We start from the raw sequence: 13,377 nt of genomic DNA on the forward strand, positions 1-13,377 counted from the left end.
GCTAGGTGCTAGGGACACAGCAGTGACCCAGACAGAAACAAAATACCCCACAAATAAATACATAATAGTGAATTATGATAAGAATCTTGAAAGAGTTTAGCAGGCAGACTCTATCAGTCAGGATCCAGTGTATGAAATAGGTGTAACTCCAGGAATTTTAAGAAGGCTGTAGGTTAATACGAGGAATTCAGTGTTTGTAAAATTCACCGGAAGGGCTGAAGGAGCAGTTTAATCCTGAGTCTTCAGGAATATCTTCCAGAATACTGCAGAACTGTCCCATCGGAGGAACCACCACAATGGAACTTTGCCGGAACCAAGAACTCCCTGCCACCCACGTAGGTCCCCTATCGAAACTGCCTCTGAACCCCGAAGAAGCTACCGAATGGACACCCAAGACCATGGTTCATGATTTAGGAAGCCAGATCCAGATGCCACCATGACCACTCATGCCACTTTATTCTCTACTTCCTCACTGTCAGGAATCTGAAAACAGGGGCGCTACAGAGCAACCTCACGTTTTGAGAATGGTGCTCACCAGTGGAAACTGCCAGGCGAATCTAATCAGCCGCGGGAACCTAGGCTGAAGGGAGTCTGCACTCTAGTTAGTAACGTTGTATCCTCTCCAAGTAGGAGCAGGCTCCAGTGCAAGCTGAGCGAATCAGTCTGGAGGGTCCAGCATAAGATACTGATTTAGTGGGGGGACTGGGAAAGGTTTCTTTGAAGAAGCAACATTTCAGCTGAGACATTAAAAATGAGCAGGAGGAGAGGTGTCTGGGTGGCTCAGTCGGTTAGGTGTCTGCCTTCAGCTCAGGTCATGATACTGGGGTCCTGGAATTGAGCCCCATGTCAGGCTCCCTGCTCAGCGCGGAGCCTGCTTCTCCCTCTGCCTGCTGGGTCCCCTCTGCCTGCCTCCCTCCCCCTGCTCGTGCTCTCTCTCTCTCAAATAAATAAATAAAATCTTTAAAAGAAAAAAAAAATGAGCAGGAGGAAAGCAGTCAAGGAGTGAGATGAGTTCCACCCAGAAAGAATAAGAGGGAAGACCTTGTGCTGGGAAGGCTCTTGCTGAGCTTGAGGAGCCAGACGGTGGTGTGGGGGGACGGAATGAGTTGGGGGGGTGGTACAAGGCTAGGGAGCTAGTAAAGGCTGGCTCGTGTAGGACTTTCTCAATCACATTAAGCTCTGAGGATTTCATTCTGTGATGGAAGCCATTGGACCATTTAAACAGAGGAGGAAATCTTTGTATGTATGAAGGCTACTCTAGCTGGTGTTCAGAAAACCGTTTCCAGATGGCAGGAGTAGGAATGGGGCGAGTGCAGTAGGTGTAGTGAAGACACCGTGGTTTGCATATGAGGGTGTTATCAGTGGAGGTGATGGAGAGAAGCAGAGCTGACGGGACCCAATGGGAAGTGGCTGTAGCATAAGTAAGGGTAAAAGAGAAAACAGTCTAAGTATGACTCCTGAATTTCTCATCTGAACAGCTGGATGGGATGTTCAGAGCCTTTAGTGCGACGGGTGAGATGGGCAGAGCAGGTCTGGGGAAATATCTGTATCAGCGCTGCACGTGCCTTTGGAACAGCCAACGGTGGACTTCGAGCCCGTCTACAGATGCACACATGTCTAGATAATGGTCAGCTGGAAAATGCAATCTACAGAGAAGTGAAGGTGTTCGGATTCCAAATGAACAAACAAAACCAATGTCGATTCCTATTTTTCACTATTAATGAGCTCTTAGCTCAATGGAATTACACGTATTGAAGAACTACAGAGATACTCACTGGAAATACAATCATAACTCAAAAGGGATTCCTCCATTTTTAAAATGTATCAGCAAATATGATCATGGCTGCCTTTGAGGTGCAAGCGTCAGGATGTTTCCGACATATTTTGGTTCTGCGGTTAACACTTATGACTAGCTTACTATATATACTACTTATTTGTCTTGTTTATTACCTGTTTATTGTCTTCCATTTAAACATGTTAGATCAATGTTTATGGCAATTTTTTATCCGATTTTTAAAAATGCCATATTCCCTGTATCTAGAACATACTTAGTATCTATTAGGCACTGGATATATTCATTGAAAGGATGTTTGAATAAACAAATGTGAAATCTAGTATCAAGAGAAGCTATTTGTGTGTATGTGTTTGTTTTTGTTTTAGAGAAAGCACGCACACGCAAAGGCGCAGGTGCGTGTGGCAGTGGGAGGAAGACGGGCAGAGGGAGAAGGAGAATCTCAAGCAGGCTTCACACCCAGTGCAGAGCCTTCCAGGGGCTTGATCTCAGCACTCTGAGATCATGACCTGAGCCAAAACCAAGAGTTGGACGCTTAACCGACTGAGCCACCCAGGCGCCCCAAGAGAAGGTATTTGAACTGTCAGTCAAGTATACATAAGAATATACATTATCTGTGGTTCTTTGGAATCGAGTATGTGACTCTTAAACTTTTAATTTTACTAAATTCTATGGAAGAACATTTCTTTCACAAAATGAATTGAGACTGAGTCATCATTAGTCACATAAACTTTTAGAATTGATGCATCTTAGTTGAAAACAAAAATGACTGGTAAGAAATTCATCAACATTAAGAGTGTATCTCCGGATGGTGATCTACTTCTTTTTACTTTGGTGTATTTTACAAAATTTTGAAAATAAAGACCAATTACTTGTAGAAAGAAAAAAAAAAAGAAACATAAAAATGGTTGACAACTATTGTGTTCTGAAATTTGTCAAAAACCAGTATCTTGCTAATTATATCAGAAGATATGAGTTATAAGTACAAGATCTATGACGGCGTACTTTGGCACAAATGAAAATAGTTTACAAAAGTAAACTGTATTCTCCCCTGATTTTGGTAAAACTACTGAAAAAATATATATTGAATAAATGACATACTAATCTTCTCTATTGTTATTAATAAGGGATTCATGGTATCCTTTCTACATATAGATTTCTGACCACATGTCCAATTATTGAAAGAGGTTTGATTAGAAGATCTTTAAGGTATCTGCGTCTCTCTCATTCTCTGTGACCCCACATTGGTCTCTAATACTTGTGTCATCGGATTGTAAAACCAAAGTGAATAATACATGAAAAGGCACTCTCTAAATTACAAAGCCCCGTATATGCTTGGTTGAAGGAACATCTTCCAGGACCTGCCCCCACCCCCCACCCCCCATAGGTGGCCATTTTCACCTTGGTGGGAGCAGGGTGGGACCTTTACTTACTTAAGTTAAATGGAATGAGGTAATACCTTTGGGATCTCCTCCCTGTGCTGTGAAGCATCAGTCTACAGGGCTCAGTTTAAACAGCCAATGTTCCAGCCATAAGAGTCTGGGCCAAGGGGTAAAATGTGATGGAAATCTTTTCTGGGGGTCTTCTCCAGCGTGGGTCTGAGGGAGACATTTCCTTACAAGGCCACCAACATGGTACAATCCCCAGTTAAGAGAATGAGAATCAGGGGCCCCTGGGTGGCTCGGTAGGTTAAGCGGCTGCCTTCGGCTCAGGTCATGGTCCCAGGGTCCTGGGATCGAGCCCTGAGTTGGGCTCCCTGCTCAGCAGGGAGCCTGTTTCTCCTTCTCCCTCTGCCCCTGCCGCTGCTTGTGTGTGCATTCTCTCTCTCAAATTAATTAATTTAGAAAAACAGAGAGAGAACCGTAATAAGGTTTGCTTCTTCTGGAATGACATTAGCTGGAGTTCAGGAGAGAATGCTGCCACCCCAAGTTATTGAGATCATGGAGCTTCAGGGCAATTCGGTAGCTTGTCCATATTGTGCGGCCTTATATTAAGAAGAGAGTGGAAGCTGAGGGTGTTCCTGCATCATAAATATATATTATCTTTTGTTAATAAAATACTTATTTTTATTAAAGTTAAATATTACTTATGGTTATTGTATTATTACTAGTATTTATCTCTATTAGAGATTATTCTTTACTTTTGCTGGTTAGTCTTTTTCAATTTCCCGTATAATACTTCATAATAGAAAAGCAAAAGCTTCATGCAAGTTACCTAGAAAACATTTAGAAAATACAGGCAAATAAAAGGGAGCAGACTAGAGTGACTTGTAATTCTACTACCCAGTGGTAAGCGCTGTTGATATTTTGCGATCCAACCTTCCAGTATATAGAATTCCTTTACTAAAAATGGGATTATACTCTATCTATCTTAATCACCCAGTTCTTTTGCTTGTAAAAAGAATCCCTTATGAATGAATGTTCTTCAGACATACCATTTCAACAACTGCGTATTCTGAGGCTTTCCAGGCATGTTAATGAGCCAGAAAAGTTGAATGCACCTGCGCCCTGGCCAGCAGTGTCCCGGCCCCGTCCCCCAGTGCTGCTGGTGAGTACGGCAGCTGGAAAATCTTGGTCAGTAGTGGGATCATTGCTGCTTTAACTGGCAGCTCTCCGATTGCTAATAAGGTTTGTCATTTTCCCCCCGAAAGATTCTTTGGACAAGTGCCTTTGCCAGGATCATTTACAAGTTGGACAGCAGTAAAGCAACAGGAGTGGCGTCTGCATGGGTGGAAGCTTGATATGGACAGATTTAATGTTCAACTCACACTATCTCATGTATACTTACTAAACCCCTCTTCTTATCCCCTGGCAAAGATTTACTGATGGCCTGCTATAGGGCAAGCCCCGTTCTAGATGCCAGTGATGTAACAGTGAGTGAAATTGCCAAAGTCCCCAGGGCACGCATTCTAGAGCAGAGAACCACACAAAGCCAAGTGTGATTATGTGATGGCAGAATATAGAACAGAGGATGGGGCTGAGGGTGGTGGAGAGGGAGGGGAGGGGCTTTAAAATTGAGGGGATCAAGGAGGGCCTCTTTGATGTGATGGTATTTGAGCAGGGACCTAGATGGAGCCAGGAGTGAGTGAGCAGCGCAGGTGTTTGGGGAAGAGCCTTCCAGAGGGGGAGCAGAGAGTGTGCCTGAGGCAGGAGCGTGCCTGTCTCTGTGAGGAGTGGCTGGAGCGGAGAGAGGGCTGGGGACTGCGGTACAAGGTGAGGTCAGAGAGGTGGAGGGAGCAGCTCCTGTGGAGGTTGGAGGCCCTGGCCAGGAAGGAGGACAGATTTACTCAGAAAGAGCTCAGAGAGGAGGAGGCTGCTGTAGTCAATGTGTATGTGGATACAAGCCATGTCCCCCAGACGGGCCTGCCCTGTTCTGCCAAGCTCAGCCATTGCCCATCTCCTGTACTGCCCAATTTCTCTCCGTCTGTGGCCGCGGCAGGTGAAGTGGGTGTCTTATGAGGTCTGTTGGGTGCTAAAAAGTCTGTGTGGTAGTCAATCAAAAGACTAAGAGTGACAAGGCAGGATCAGTGGGTGTCACCCTCAGAAGTCAATCTGACAAGCGTTGGTCTAGCACTTTACAGGGTTGAGAACACGCCAGTAAGTCTAGAGAAAAAGCAAAATAGAGGCACCAGAGACTTCAATAAAATGACTAAAAAAGAAGCGGCAGACACAAGTGCGTCGAGTGTACCAAATCACTCCGTATTTAATCTCTGCAAGAGGCACCTGGAAATCTATAAATGACAGCAAGAGGCAGCTTGACAGGCTGCTTGCTGTTCTACTTGCTAGTTACAAACTAGTTGGAAGTTTTTCTCTTATCTGAAATGCCACTTTTGAATACAAAAACTTAGGCAAAGTACTTTCAAATTCCCAATTTGGGAATTTGGCTGTCTGATCACAGACCAGATCGGTGGGCTGCCAAGCCGGAAGGGCTAGGAGGGACCAGGCCCATGGGGCAGAACCAACGGCTTTCAGAGCCTGACCCAATGCCCCCCACTCGGAGGGCATCCCAGAAGCAGCTCACAGAGAGAACACAGGGGGCATACAAGAGGCTAGATTCTTATGGGGTGACATAGTGACCATTGTCCCCGCCTTTCAGGGGTGACATTCAGTGCAGAAGCTCCCTTCACTGTCCAGGCATCTCTCTGAGAAACCCTCCTGACCATCTCAGCTGACATTCATCTCCCTTCTTGGGCCTTTGTGGACATCTGGATAGCACTATTTGTTTAGTGCTTAATTGTTCTAGAATGCAAATTTCATGAGGCCAATGACTGCCTTGCTCGCTCCTATACCCCCAGTGCCAGAAATTGTGTGGGGGACCCAGTAGACACTAAATAACTATTAAATGGACGAATTTTACATTCTTTTAGGGGTCCATATAATATCTCGTAGCTTAGTGAGGATGAGATCAGATCCGACTTCTTGTCATCTGTCCTCTTCCTTACTTTTCTTCCCGTCTCACTGTAGCAGACGCCATCCGTGGCTTGCCCATATGAACTTGGCCCGCTCCAAAGTCAGTGACAGACAGTTCCTGTCCACGGCAGTGCTTCTGTTGGCTTTCCGCCATGGGAGAGTGCTTGGTCTCCATGCTCTGGAAGTTCTCCAAAGAGTTACATCACCCAAGTGTGATCGTCTATCCGTGAGGGGTGGAAACTGTAGACAACTATCCCATTCCTTGCTTCCTGGAGAAATCAGTCTGGGGGGCATCCTACCATTTCCAGAAGCCTCCGGGGAATGGAGCCCTGTTGCCCACACTGGTTCTCCACCCATTAATCCTCTGTGGCTTTCCTCCGTTCCCTATCTCAGGTCCCTGCTTACTGTTTCCTGGGACCACCTCCTATGTCCTAAATGAACTGCTCAGACCCAAATCCTTACAGTGGATGCTGCTTTGGGGGGAACCCAAACTAAGTCAATCACTTAGAAAAACGGTGCCCGAGGTTCCTGTGAAGACAGGGCTAGCCAAGGCAAGCCAGGCATTCAGCCCAGGGCTTACCTCCCATAAATATTCCGCTCCCGTAACCACCACTGCTCTTGTTGCTCCTGATGAGGGGGCCCATAAAATACTTGTGCATTAATCTTGGAGGCAGAATTTTGAGGAGGAATCAAGGTAGAGACCAATAGGCGTCCACAGCAGTATCAACCTCAGTCGCAGTGGCATTAGGTGAGGAGGGACAGAAGCAAAGGTCAATGACAAAGCCAGGGAGGATGGTGTATGTCCAAGGTGTTAGCCTGTGTGGTACCAAGTGCCCTGGAAGACTTCACCCCGGGGCTGGTGTTCAAGACACTTGAGGTGGGCCTCACAGCTAGCCGGAGTAAGGATATTTGCAATGGGATGGAAAGGACCCTATTAAGACAAACCTAACAGAAAGGGCCAGAAATGTGGCTTCCTTTGAAAGGACAAGCAGATTCAGTAGGTCAAGGTAGGGAGAAACCAAGTGGTCTACTTTCTGGAGAGTATGGGGAGGGGAATGGAAAGCTAATGGAGGAGGCGGAGCTGGACTCTGGAGGATCAGAGAATCAGCCTGGTTGAAGTTGAGAGAGCTCTGCACCCAGAGAAGTTTAAATCTTGGCCTTGTTTGATACTGTCTCTTAACTGCTATGTGAGTGGCACTTGTGTTAACTGTCTCCGAAAGGGGTCAGATCCCACAGGGGGATCTTGGCATCAACCGTAAGCAGTGACACACCATTGGGATGGCACCGTATTATCCACTAAGGGAAGTGGTGCTAGCGGTCTTCCCAGACTAGGGCTTTCATCTGACAACATTTGATCCTGTAGAAGGGTCAAGACCGGAAGCCTCTGCAAGGCACAGGGTCCCGTTCACTTTTGGAGTCCCGGTGCCTCTTCTTGCATCTGGCCCAAGAGTAGATGGTCAATACACACATGGAGAAGGAGGGAGAAGAGAAAACGGACATCAGGGTAGGAAGGGAGAGGAAAAAGAAACCAGTGAGTCCTGGGTAAATGCTGCTGTCTGGTTTGGCTGAGTAGTACCAGCTTGACCCTGCCCCCTCCACCCTGCTGGCTGGGACCGAGGCAGACCAGAGGTCCTCACTAATGTGGTTTCGTGCTAAACCACCATGCTGATGTTCAGCTCACCCCGACGTGGGGCATGCTGCCTTCTCATCTGCTTTTTAAATTTTTATTTATTTTTATTTTTTAAAAGCTTTTATTTAAATTGCAGTTAAACATACAGTGGAATATTAGTTTCAGGCATGCAATACAGCAATTCAGCACTTCCATACATTGCCCTGTGCTCATCACAAGTGCGTGCTTTAATCCGTACCTCTATTTGACCCATCCCCCAACCGCATCCCCTCTGATAACCATCTGTTTGTGCTCCACAGTAAAGAGTCTGTTCCTTGGTTTGCCTCTCTCTCTCTCTCCTTTCTTTCCCATTTGCTCATTTGTTTTGTTTCTTAAATTCTACATATGAGTGAGATCATATAGTATTTGTCTTTCTCTGCCTGACTTCTTCCACTTAGCATTATACCCTCTAGCTCCATCCATGTCGTTGTAAATTCACGATTACATTCTTTTTCATGGCTGAGCAATATTCCATTGTGTGGACCACATCTTCTTTAGCCATTCATCAGTCAATAGACATTTGGGCTATTTCCAAAATTTGGCTATTGTGGATAGTGCTGCTATAAACACTGGGGGTTCATATATCCCTTTGAATTAGTATTTTTGTATCTTTGAGTAAATACCCAGTAGTATAAGGGCCAGATCATAGGGTAGCTCTATTTTTAACTTTTTGAGGAAACTCCACACTGTTTTCCAGAGTGGCTGCACCAGTTTGCATTCCCACCAATAGTGCAAGAGGGTTCCGCTTTCACCACATCCTTGCCAACACCTGTTGTTTCTTGTTGTTGTCGATTTCAGCCACTCTGACAAATGCGAGGTGACATCTCATTATAGTTTTGATTTGCATTTCCCGGTCTCATTTGCTTTTTACGAAAGATGTGATGGCACATTTGTCGGGTGCACATAAGGTAGGACGGGAAAGGAAGATGCTGATGTTCTTATCAGTGTGGAGGGAAGCCAATGACCACATTGATCAAATCATGAAGCACTGAGCGATGGAGTACAGGCAAGTGGGAACAGCTGGAAAAGAAAACTATTGGAGACTTTGGAGCCCATTCTGACTCCTAGAAGAAGCTATCTTCCCACTCATCTTGGTTCCTAGGATTCCAAGCATGCTTAGGGGTAATTTGAGCTTTTAGAACTAGTCCCTTGTTTCCTCAGTGAGGTGTTATTAGTGAAGGAGCAGACACCTAAGGTGTTAACAAAGTTACAACAGGTTTATCAGTTATTCTTTGGTTATTTATTTATTTGAGAGAGAGAGGCCGTGCATGAGCAGGGAGGGGCAGAGGGGGAGGGAGAAAGAATCTTAAGGAGATTCTGCGCTGAGTATGGAGCCCGACGTGGGGGTCTATCCCATGACCTTTAGATCACAACCTGAGCCAAACCAAGAGTCAGGCAATTAACCAACTGAGCCACCCAGGTGCCCCTACTTTGATTCTTGACTACTTTCTTTATAAAATTTAATCAAAAGCCTATTATCTCCTGATTGGTGTCCCATCTGAACGGGTGGCAGGGGCAAAAGAATGGTTCCCGGGACCTTCTTGCCTCCCACAAAAGCTCATGGGCAAAAAACCAGAAACTAAAACCACTGATGTGCAACTCACATTTGTCCCTTACCAAGATGGGTGGCTGGGACAGTCGCAGCTTTTGGGAGATAAGGTGCTCATGGTATAGGATTTTTGTCATTTCCTCTCAGTCTGGTATCCTGTGATTCAGAATCCATAGTTGAGACACTGATTAGGTGTAAGATGCTGGGGGGGGGGGGATTATACAGTTAATGCTTTTGCTGTATTACCTGGCTTTGAAAAGCTTCACGTTGTCTCTTCCTGAATGATTTCAATTTTAGCACTTGCAATAAGTGAGCTGTTAAATTATTTGTCAGTAAACTTTCTTTATGATCCTTTAGCCACATAGTCATTTTAATTCCCTTTTTATGTTTCTGTTAAAGAAAGACCTTTCCCACTGAAAGATGATACAGATATTCTCCTGTGGAATTTTGTATTAGTTTTCTGATTTAATTTAAAAAAAATTTTTTTAAAGCATTTAAAATTTTTTTTTATTTATTTGAGGGAGAGAGAGCACAAGCAGAGTGAGGGGCAGAGGGAGAAGCAGACTTCTCACTGAGCAGGGAGTCTGACACGAGGCTCGATCCCAGTACTCCAGGATCATGACCTGAGCCGAAGGCAGCCGCTTAAATCGACTGAGCCACCCAGGTGCCCTAGTGTTCTGATTTGAAAGACTGAAATCTTTAATGGGTCTGAAATTTATTTTTGCAAATGGTGTGCATCAGGGAATGTACCCCGTGACTAGACTGACCGGCTGTTGGATTCCCTACTGATTTGAAATGCCATTTTTATTTTATACTGAATTCTCATAAAAACAGTATCTTCTTAATGAATTCTCTCCTCTGTTCCATTGATCTGTTTAACTATTCTTGCCTCTGTGAAGTTGGTAGCAGACAATGTCAGCGCTCCTCCCACATCCCCGTGGGTCCCTTTTTGGTGTTTGTTTCAGAGTACTTTGGAGAGGGGGCTTTCTGAGTTTGAGCTTTCTCCAGCTTGCATGTTCAGCTCTTTCTGGGGGGCTGCCTTCAGCTCCCTTTGTCTTCCCCAGAGGAGATCTACAGATGTGCCCCCCCCCATAGCCAATGACTGACAGTTGTGAGTATATGAAAACCCACTTTTCTTGCCTTCGAGTAGGGAGCCCTTCATCAATAAATCACTTGCACACAAAATACTCATCTCAGGGTCTGCTTTTGGGAAACTCAGTCTAAGGCAGAGTCTTTTCACATTTCAGGCAGATCACTGCACCAGCTGAGAAGAACCCGTTCCCACCAGTCACCCACTGAATTGAGAAAGCTGTCAGTACGGCATCCTTTACCACTTCCCATCAGAAGGCCTTTCAGGTATTAAGCAAAATTCAGTAAACTCTGAGCTCCTGGTAGTGTCTTCCTGTCCATGCAGTGAACGATGACTTTTGTATTTTTAAATACAGTTCCTAAAGAACACAAAGTTTTTAATTTCTCAGAAATTATACAGCAGATCCTAGACATAAAGTCCCTGGATAGTCAGTGCATGTCATTTAAGATAACTAAGATGGTATTTGATTACTATTAAACTTTCAGCTTAAAAAATAAGGTGTCACATGCATTTGGTAAGAAATTAAACAGAAGAGTATAACATGAAAATAGTCTTTCTGTATTCTTCCTAAAACTTCTAGTAATATTTAAGATTTAATAATTCATTAAATTTATTGTTTTATTGTTTGCTATATGTCAGGCACTATTTATTCCTTTCTCTAAGCTAGTTATACTATAAAATTATTTTCCCGTATCTTTTTAAAAAAGATCTGTTTATTCATTTTAGAGAGGGTGGAGTGGGAGAGGGAGAGGGAGAGAGAGAATCTCCAAGCAGACTCCCTGCTGTGTGCGGAACCCAAAGCAGGGCTGGATCCTATGACCCTGAGATCGTGACCTGTGCCGAAATCAAGACTCAGCTGCTTAACCAACTGCACTGCCCAGGTGCCCCTCACATATCTTTTTAAACTTAATATCTCATCCACATTTTCCCATTCTAGTTCATGAAAATTCCTCCTCATTTTGTTTGATGGCTGCACCATAATTATTTTTATTCTGTTCTATAATATTTATTTTCATACTGAGGTTTATCCTTGCTTCACTAGGTTCAAAATTATGACAAATTCTTTAAAGCAACTTTTTCCCTTCCTAGTTTTATTAATTTGAGTCATCTGTTAGCTGGATTTTGTCTTCAAATAATTTTTGCACACTTGAGAATCTCTGTCTCTCGCTTTAATTTAATTTTTAATTTTTATTTTTATTATTTTTTTTAAAAGATTTTATTTATTTATTTGACAGAGAGAGAGACAGCCAGCGAGAGAGGGAGCACAAGCAGGGGGAGTGGGAGAGGAAGAAGCAGGCTGCCAGCAGAGGAGCCTGATGTGGGGCTCGATCCCAGAACGCCGGGATCACGCCCTGAGCCGAAGGCAGACGCTTAATGACTGAGCCACCCAGGCGCCCCTCTTGCTTTAATTTTAAATAACATTGTTATGGGGGATTCTGGAGGAAGTTTGATTTTTCTCACTTATAGCCCATCACTTATTTTTATACATGCTTTCATGGCATTTTTTTTTTTTTTTTTGAGGAAGCACGCATGCACAGGAGCAGGGGGGCTGGTAATGGGGAGGGACCGAGGGAGAGGAAGAGAGTCTCTTAAGCATGCTTCATGCCTGATGCAGAGCCCGTGGCAGAGCCCGACTGGAGGCCTGTTCTTATGACCCTGAGATCATGACCTGAGCCGAAACCAAGAGTCAGTCACTGAATTCACTTGGCCACCTAGGCGCCCCAGCAATTTTTAAAAATATAAGTGATGCAACAGTCTGTTTCCCCCACCCTCTCTATCTCCTGGTTTTTTGTTTCTTGGTTTTTGATATTCAGTTTCCTGAAATTTCTTGTCCCTTAGGATGTATAGATTTAGTTCTCCCATTGTTTGGGGCAGAACTTCTTTTATAATTATTTATTTCCATGTTATTAGTTATAGTCTTGTTTTTATGTAACAAATTATATGTATGAATGATCGTTGCGATCTGTCTTCCACATCTGTTACCTTTCATCTCCCTAATAGTTTTTAACCTCCTTGTCATTTTTTTTTTTCTCTCTGCATTATCTTTGATCATTTGAATGCTTTCCTCCATGACTGGGACTTTGTTTTGACTAAATTCCATTTTTTTCCTTGATGTTTCAAATGATGTTTTTTGGTTCTTAGTGGGTTTTCTTAGATTTCAGGAGACATGTGTAAATTACTGTGAAGTAGGTTCTCTGTTTTCAAGGCTTGATATGAAGTTGTACTTTGTCTAAGTGTCAATGGTGTGTGTATGGATATAATGGATATATATTTATATACTTATATATATTCATATATATTTACATATACATATATATGCACATATACATACTCTGTTTTTCTTTGACTTTGTTCAATTTATTAGACTAGATTTTTGGTATGATCTGGCTTTACTCTACCATTATAACTAGAAGTTGTTGACTTTTGTTCTTGATTAAAGAAACATTTTTGGCAAAGATTTTCCTCTGAGATGTCTCATTTTTACCTAAAAATGTAACCTTTAACAGCATAGTACAAAGGACATCAGTTTGAATTATGGATCTATTTCAGAAAACCAACAAAGCAAAAGTGGACTTCTATTCCATAATTCCTGAAGAATGAACTAAGGGCATTTTGAAGTGCTATAAATCATGCCTTAAAATTTGCAGGAATGGGTTGAATAAATCCAGTGGGTTTTGCATCCAATTCTGCATTATATGGGTTGATTATCACCTCTGGCAAACAAATGTATTCATTGATAGATCTGACAAAAATTGGAAAAAACAAAATTAGAATTGGTTGACCATGAAAAAACTTAAACTGATTCTATTTCTGTTTTGCAGTATCAGTTATCAAAGATAAGAAGATTGTGCTTATGATGACAATGAC

This window comes from Ursus arctos, unplaced genomic scaffold (genome assembly GCF_023065955.2).
Source record: "Ursus arctos isolate Adak ecotype North America unplaced genomic scaffold, UrsArc2.0 scaffold_20, whole genome shotgun sequence".
NCBI classification, from domain to species: Eukaryota; Metazoa; Chordata; class Mammalia; order Carnivora; family Ursidae; genus Ursus; species Ursus arctos.